We start from the raw sequence: 8,225 nt of genomic DNA on the forward strand, positions 1-8,225 counted from the left end.
AGGCAAAAGACTTGTACACCAGAAAATACCAAATGTCGCTAAGTTTTTTTTTTTTTTTAAGATTTTATTTATATATTCATGAGAGATAGAGAGAGAGGCAGAGACATAGGCAGAGGGAGAAGCAGGCAAAGGGAGAGCCCGATGTGGGACTGGATCCTGGAACTCCAAGATCACACCCTGAGCCAAAGGCAGATGCTCAACCAGTGAGGCACCCAGGCATCCCATAAGTTAAAGACAAAAATAAATGGAAAGTTTATGTCCTGAGTTCATTGACTGGGAAATTTAATATTGGTAAAATGTCAACATACTCAGAGCAATGTACAGATTCGACGTAATCCATATAAAAATCCCAGTAATGGTTTTTGCAAGGATATTTTTAAACTTTAAATTGGAATCCCAAGGAAATCTGTATAGCTAAAACAACTCTGAAAAAGAGCAGTTGAAGGTATTGCCCTTCCTGATTCTAAATTTATTACAAAGGAATCAAAACTGTAGCACTGGCATAAAAAGAGACATATGGATAGATGAGATAGAGATCCCAGAAATAAACCTTCTCCTTTACGGTCAAATGATTTCCACAAGGGTGCCATGATTATTAAACGGTGGGGTGGGGAGATAATACTGTCAGCAACTGGCTTTGGGAAAACCAGATACCTACATGCAAACAAATGAATTTGGATCCGTGCTTCAGACCATATACAAAAATTAACTCCAGATTAACCAAATTAACCAAAGACATTAGAGAATGTCTGAGTATACCTCCTAAAAGAAAATAGAGAGATATAGCTTTGTGCTCTTAGATTAATTTATTACTATCATGTTTTCATTGTCAAAACATATTATTATCTTTCCTTATCGCCTTTGTATAGGACCAAAGGAGAGACCACGACTACTTTGAGGCACTGGAAGCATGACCTTTGTGACCAAATCCAACAACCAGAACTTCATAGTTTTCCTCAATAAAATTCAACTATCATTGGGTACAAGGCTATGATTTCTTTTTGCCATTCTTGATCAGGTGGACACACTTTCTGATGGGAAAAAAAAAAAAATTGGCTATTTGACTCCAACCCCTACTTTTTTCCAGCACAATTTCCTTTGTATGGGAAGTGTCTCCAAAAGGGTTGGCCTTCAAGGCTGTGCCCAAATGGACTTTCTTGTACTATTTATCATGCCACTTGTACTATTGATCTCACTGGTCGCTATGAAGCTTTCTGGCAGTACAAAGACTGTGATACTTGCCTATCCTGCCAGTGCCTTGGCCTGAGCAATAGAGATAAACAGCACAGGAAGGCCACACTCTTGGATTTGTTAATGATTTCTTGGATTTTATACCAAAAGCACAGGCAACAAAAGAAAAAAAATAGATAAATTGGATTATATCAAAATTAAAAATCTTTGTGTATTAAAGGATGCTGTCGAGAGATTGAAAATGCAACCAGTACACTGGAGAAAATATTTGCAAATCATGTATCTGATAAGGAATTAATACCAGAGTATATAAAGAACTACAACTCAACATTAAGAAAACAAGCAATCTGATTCAGAAATGAGCAAAGGTCTTGAATAAACATTTCTCCAAAGAAGATGTACGAATGAGCAATAAGCACATGAAAAGATGCTCAACATCACTAATCATGAGAGAAATGAAATTCAAACCAAAACGAAACACCACCTCATACCTATTAAGATGGCTCCTATAAAAAAAAAAAAAGTGCTGATGAGGATGCGAAGAAAAGGAAACACTAGCATGCTGCTAGTGGGAGTGTAACATGGTATAAATTCTGTGGAAAACAGTATGACATTTCCTCAAAAAATTAACAGTAGAATTACCATATGATGTGGCAATTCCATCTCTGGGTGTATACACAAAAGAATAAAAAGCCAAGACTTGGACAGATATCTGTACCCCCATGTTCATAGCAGCATTATTCAAGATAGTCAAAAGGTGGAAGTGACCGGAGTGTGTCTTAATAAACAAATGGATAAACACAATGTGATACGTATTTACTATTATTCGGCTTTAAAAGGGAAAGAAAATTTGAAACTTAATGCAACTTGGAGAAACCTTGAAGACATTATGCCAATTGAAATAAGTCAGTAACAAAAAAGACAAATACTGTATGATTGCAATTATATGAGGTTTTTAAAGTAGTCAAATTTATAGAAACAGAAATTGCAGTAGTGGTTGTCAGAAGCCATGGAGAGAGATGATGGGGAATTATTGTTTATTGGATGCCAAGTTTCAGTTTGGGAAGATAAAAAAAGTTCTAGAGATAGATGATGGTGATGATTGCACAACAATGTGAATATACTTAATGCCACTGAACTACACACTTGAAAATGGTTAAAATGGAAACTTTTATTATGTATATTGTGTTACAATTAAAGTTTTCTTAAAAATAGAAACATTGGAGAAAAAGAAACTTAAAATCCCAATTGAATTCTTAATTTAAAAGCTACTGACTTTGAGCAGTGGGTCAAAATCTTCTCATTTTCAGTCTCTCTGAAAAAGAAAATGCAGATAATCTATACTGTCCAAGGTTGTTGGGAGGCTTTATCATAATAATGTATGTCAAATGCCTGACTTAAGGTACTATTTTGAGTCAATGCTTGTAAAGCTTGCAGTGCTAGCTTCAGTGTTCATCATACATCTGTGTGCTAAATATCAGTGTTTGGATGGGAGGTTATGTTCAAGGAAAGCTCCATTTAAGGATTTAAATAATAAGTAGATATTAATCACACAAGCATCTTGTAATGATTAAGCTATTAAACAAGCATTTGTAATACAACAATGTCTTGAGAGACAAAATAAGCCCTGATTTTAATGACATATTTATCTAGTTCTTTTTTAAATGTCTAAAGATTGCTCCTAACATGTTATTCAGCATAAGTCATATAATACAAATGTTCAAAAGTTGGAGTTTTAGTAGCAATTATATGTCTTGCTCAGTTAAGGCTGTTGATTTGTGAAAGACAGTAAGTAAAGGCAAGAAAAGGTTAAATTTACAGGCTACCAGTCTTGGGAATCTTGGAATTTCCCTGAATAAAAGGAGTTTCTTAGGGACCTGAGGTCATGGCTATAGGGCATCTAAGGATTAACACTAGACTAAGACTTTTTTCAAGGGACTAAAATTCTTTAGTTTGAAAGAATTTATTTTTCATTTGAAAGAATTTAGAGAGATATCACTATATAGTGGTTAAAAGCCTGGATTCTGCAATCTAATGTCCTGGGGACAAACTGCTACTCTGTATCATCCCAGATGTATGCCCTTGAGTATGTTACTTCACTATTCCAGGTCTCAGTGTGATGATAAATAGAGCTAGTTCATAGATATGAGCCACAAAAGTAGAGCATTTAGCAAGGTTCATGGCACTTAGTAAGTCCTCCATAACTTTTTTATTATGATGATGATAATTATCATGACTCGTAAGATCTTATTATCTCAGAACATGACTAGACACAGCCCACTTAATTATAGTGGAATAAAACAGACTGAGCATGGTTGGGTTTGAATCTATGCTGTTGAAACTAAGATATTCTGACATAGAGAAGCATTTGGATCCAATAGAGATGCTTGATAGATGTTTAATCCAGCTGGTATATCATAATTTTCAGCAGGTTGTGGAATTAAACAACAGGTTAAATAATCAAGCAGCTTGAAAGGAACAATACTGGTTTTAAGCTGACGTTGCAAAAGCTTAATTGACTAATGGAAAATCATAATAAGGAAGACAAAACAAATTGTTAGAAAGCCAGGCAGGCAGGCAGACAGACACCATTAGAAAAATATAAGTAACAGAATCCCTGATACCGATGTGGGATTCAATCAAAGAACTCTAGTTTCTTAGGGAACACTGGAAAAATGAAAAGTCTTTGTTTTAGTTTGAGTTCCCTCAATATTAGATCGAGAGAAGAAAGCATAAATAGTTTATTTGGAAAAGTTAATAAACACCAGTAGAGAAGTACAGAAGGTAACAAAAGAGAGTGAAGGCAGCCAATAGAGGATACTATCAAGCCAGCTATGCTGTGGCCAATTGGAATTTAACCCCATGGGAAAATTATTAAACCCCACTTGCTTCAAAAGATAAAGAAATCAGAGGATTTATATAGCAAATACTACCAGTCATTTGTGGAAGACTGCTGTCTTACAGAGGAGAACACCCTACCTTGGCTTCAGAGGGAACCCTAAGGCAAAACAATGTAAAAACAAAACAAAACAAAACAAAAAAAACAAAACAATGTAAACACTATCAGTTGGAAGGTGCTCAGGCCTGCAGGAAACGCAGTAAAGGATCATAGCTTTCAGGAAAGCATCTCTAAGGTTCATCCCTTTTGTGTCACTTTTGTGTCATATTTAACCAACTTTTAACCACAAACCCACTGTTCACAGAAATAGTCCCTTTCCCTATTTTGCAGTCACACACCTTGCTATGTTATCTCAAGTTCCCCAGCAAAATTTGACCTGCATGTTTGTCATCTTTATCTGAAACCCTGGGGCCAGATAATTTTTGAAATTAAAATTTTTTTTTGAATTTTGAAAGGTAATACAGTTAATAATCTGTATATATAATAACATTCCAGTGAGGTCTGGGGCAACACTCTGTTCATAAATATGTTACTTTTTCTGGTGTCTCAGGAATGAAAATTTACATTAAGTGGTATAAGTATAGGCAGTAAATAGCCTCACATCAGTTCAAGTCAGGGTTGTGTTTAGTCTGGATGTAACTGGGTGGGACACAGTATGGAATTAAATCTAGAAGAAGACCACAGCCCCCAAAACTTATTCATCACTTAAATAACGGAGAGTACAGGTGGCAGGGAACATCTAGGTGACTGCCAGGTGATGAAGGTTTCAGGGGTCAGGGAAGTGGCTTCACTGGAAAGAAAGACAGGGGGCTCTGAAACTAGCATCAGACGTTATTAGGTTGTTCTTCTGTTGAGTTAACTCAGCTCTGCTAAAATACCACTTTGCTAATCTACCAAAAGGAAGGTGGGAAATGTGATCTCAGGGATATCTAGATTTGCATTTCTTTAGATACCAATTTATAAGAATCTTTTAATTTTAAAGCAGCATTTGGGATTTTGTCACTGTCGATAAGGTGGACTTGTATATTAAATCTGTTTTTTCCATTTCCTAAAATTCAACAATTTAACTATTCTCTCTCTGCCAACTGCTGCCACCACCACCTCTGTTTTTACAAAATAGGATTCTGGGGTCTAGTTAAACATAATCTTTAGAGCTATACAGATTATAATTATTGTCTCAATTATTTTTTCTTTATTGTTCCCTGCCCCTGCTAGCCTTTTTACACCATTTTTTTCCCCTAATTGCTCACCTCTGTAACATTTAATACCAAAGATATACTATATATCTGTTGATGTACTATGGCTCTTTGGAGGACTTCACATCATTTTAATATCTAACATTTTTTATACCCCAAGAATACTAATTTTTGTCCCTTTGGAAGCTATATCACTCACATTGAAGGTACCTGTTTAAATTAGAGAAAACAGAAGCTTACCAATGTGATGTGAAAACAAACTTATTTGGTGTCATTTGAGCCATTTTGTAATTCCTTTATTCAGTTTGTTTGTTTTAGACCTTTCTTTAAGTATCTTTAAAGAATAATACTCCCTGCATGTATTGAGTTAATACTCAATACAAATTATAGGATGTGGGTATGATGAATGGTCATAATCATACATTTTTAAACTAATGAATGCAAAATTCTGTTGAAAGAAAACTCTACATGAACTTAATGCAAAGCCTTTTTGGAGGACATCAAATATTTTAGAACTTTTATTTATTTTAGGTTTTATGTATTGAAAATTTCCACCCCAACTAAAAACTTATAGATTATAAGGTAAAAATAAATTAGAGCCAACATTCTGCAGGGGCTGAAATGTTTTAGAAAAATTGCCTGAACATGACATTAGAAGACATTGCTCAAGGTATGCCTTAGCCAGCTTGCTGTTTCTTTTTTTTTTTTTTTTAAGATTTTATTTATTTACTCATGAGAGACACACAGAGAGAGAGAGAGAGGCAGAGACACAGGCAGAGGGAGAAGCAGGCTCCATGCAGGGAGCCCGACGTGGGACTCCATCTCAGGTCTCCAGGATCACCCCCTGGGCTGAAGGTGCTGAAGGTGGCACCAAACCACTGGGCCATCCGCGCTGCCCAGCTTGCTGTTTCTTATCTTCTCCAACCTCTGTTCCTCTTCTTTCTAAAACTGGACAATGATTACTTCAAAATGTATTTATGGGACTGAAGTGAGGAAACCTATGTTAACTTGTTTTATCAATTTTAAAATGTAAAAATATACATTGAATTAGGTCAAGTATTAGTTATTAAACCGATGTCCAATGTAACTTAAAGAATAACCTCTGAGAGGCTAAAGTGATGTGTGGGAGCCTTCTCCAGCTATCTATTCCAAATTATTCTGCTTTAATTGTTTATGCTTCTAAAATTTTGTATTTGATTACAGTTAATATTATGGCTTATCCTTTTGTAGAAGTTACCTGGCAAATGTGTAAACTTCTATGTTTTGATTAACAGAATTTTGCTGACCAAAGAAATTTTAAAAAGAATTGGGGCTATCTTAAAAGATGAAAGTCTCTGAGAGTATTTCTGCCTGAGTTTGCATTTCTCAATAGCATTAAGTTTTAGCAAAAGAACTTGTCAACATATATACTTTTTCTGGATTCAGCCAAATATCTAAAGCAACTTTTCTCATTAAGGATCTTTAGAAGTTTTTTCTATTATTCTAAAATCATAAAAAACGCAAAAAAAATAAAAGCCTGAATTACAACAGAGTAGTGTGTGGGATGTGACTCTTTTTTTTTTTTTTTGAACTATTATAACATTCCTCTATCGTAGCACTTTTCTCAGTGTATCATAATGGTTTGTTTACTTTCCTGTCTCTCTCATTAGACAGAAAGCTGCTAAGAAAACATCATTTTCCATCCAGCCTGCAGCATAGTGCTTGTTAATACATTCAGTATTCCTTGAATTAAATTGAATAACACTTTGTACCTTGTTGGCCCACATTTTAAACGACATTCTGTTATAATAATATGTACATGTTTTTATTTCACTATTGTATTCCAAATTCCTTGAAATATCAAGCTATAATTTTATTCTATTATTGGCGTGGAGTGAATGGAGTATTTTGGGGATTGAATGCTGAATTATGGCACTAGAGACAATTGTCATTATTTCTGCACGGTACTATTGCAACATTCTTATTTTCTTTTGATAAGGTCCCTGAAAACCGAGATTTAAGAGCCAAATTATAAGAAATTCTAAGCCAAATGAAGGAAAAGAAAAAGGAGATAAGAAAAGGAATAAGTGGGCTGAGGAATTTGGAGAACAATAGATTCTAAGCTATAGATGCCTATGGATTGGTGGGGTAGGGAGACATTCACTTGGGCTACATTTTCAAATAATTACAGGCAATAAGACAGAAGTCATTAATTGCAATATCCAAACTATCAAATATCAGAACAAAAGTAAAAAACAAAAAACAAAAAAAATATGTGTCACAACTCATAGAAATCAATCCAAATGTCAACATGAACAAGAATGATCTGAGAATGGACACAGAACTCTGATCACATTATAGAGACATAGGGTATTATTAATTGTGTTATAAAAATAAATCAGTTCTGGGTTTTGGTTCAGCATGTAAGGAGCTTGGAAGTCACCATGCCATCCTAATAAGTAAAAATCTGAACAGATTAAAAATCAACAACCCTTCTGGAAAGAGTCTCTTAGATATATCCGAAGATATATCAATGGAAACTTTAAAACTGAAAATAAAAGAGAATAAATACAAAATAAAAGAATATCTAAGGACTGTGGGACAATTATAAAAGGCATAACATACATGTAATGGGAATATCAGATGGAAAATAAAGATAAGGGAACAAAAAATGAAAAAAATAATGATAGAATTTCCTCAAATTAATGCCAAACACAAAACCATAGATCTAGGAAGCTAAGTTAACACTAAGCAAAGTAAATGCCAAAAACACTAGTCATAGGCATATCACTTTCAAACTATAGAAAATCAAAGATAAAGTAAAAAAAAAAAAAAAATCTTGAAAAAACCCATAGGAAAAAAGTACCTTACCCATAGAGAAGGAAAGATGAGAATCACATCCAATATTTTCTCAAAAACCATGCAAGCAAGAAGAGAGTTGAGTGAAATATTCAAAGGGT

The 8,225-nt window shown here is 34.5% G+C and overlaps 1 pseudogene; it reads right to left on the bottom strand.

The window, feature by feature from the left end:
• Window positions 1-842: 842 nt before the first annotated feature.
• Window positions 843-1,915, bottom strand: LOC144283029 (small ribosomal subunit protein uS12 pseudogene; annotated as a pseudogene).
• Between the last annotated feature and the right edge of the window lie 6,310 nt (window positions 1,916-8,225).

This window comes from Canis aureus, chromosome 14 (genome assembly GCF_053574225.1).
Source record: "Canis aureus isolate CA01 chromosome 14, VMU_Caureus_v.1.0, whole genome shotgun sequence".
In the NCBI taxonomy this organism is placed as follows: domain Eukaryota; kingdom Metazoa; phylum Chordata; class Mammalia; order Carnivora; family Canidae; genus Canis; species Canis aureus.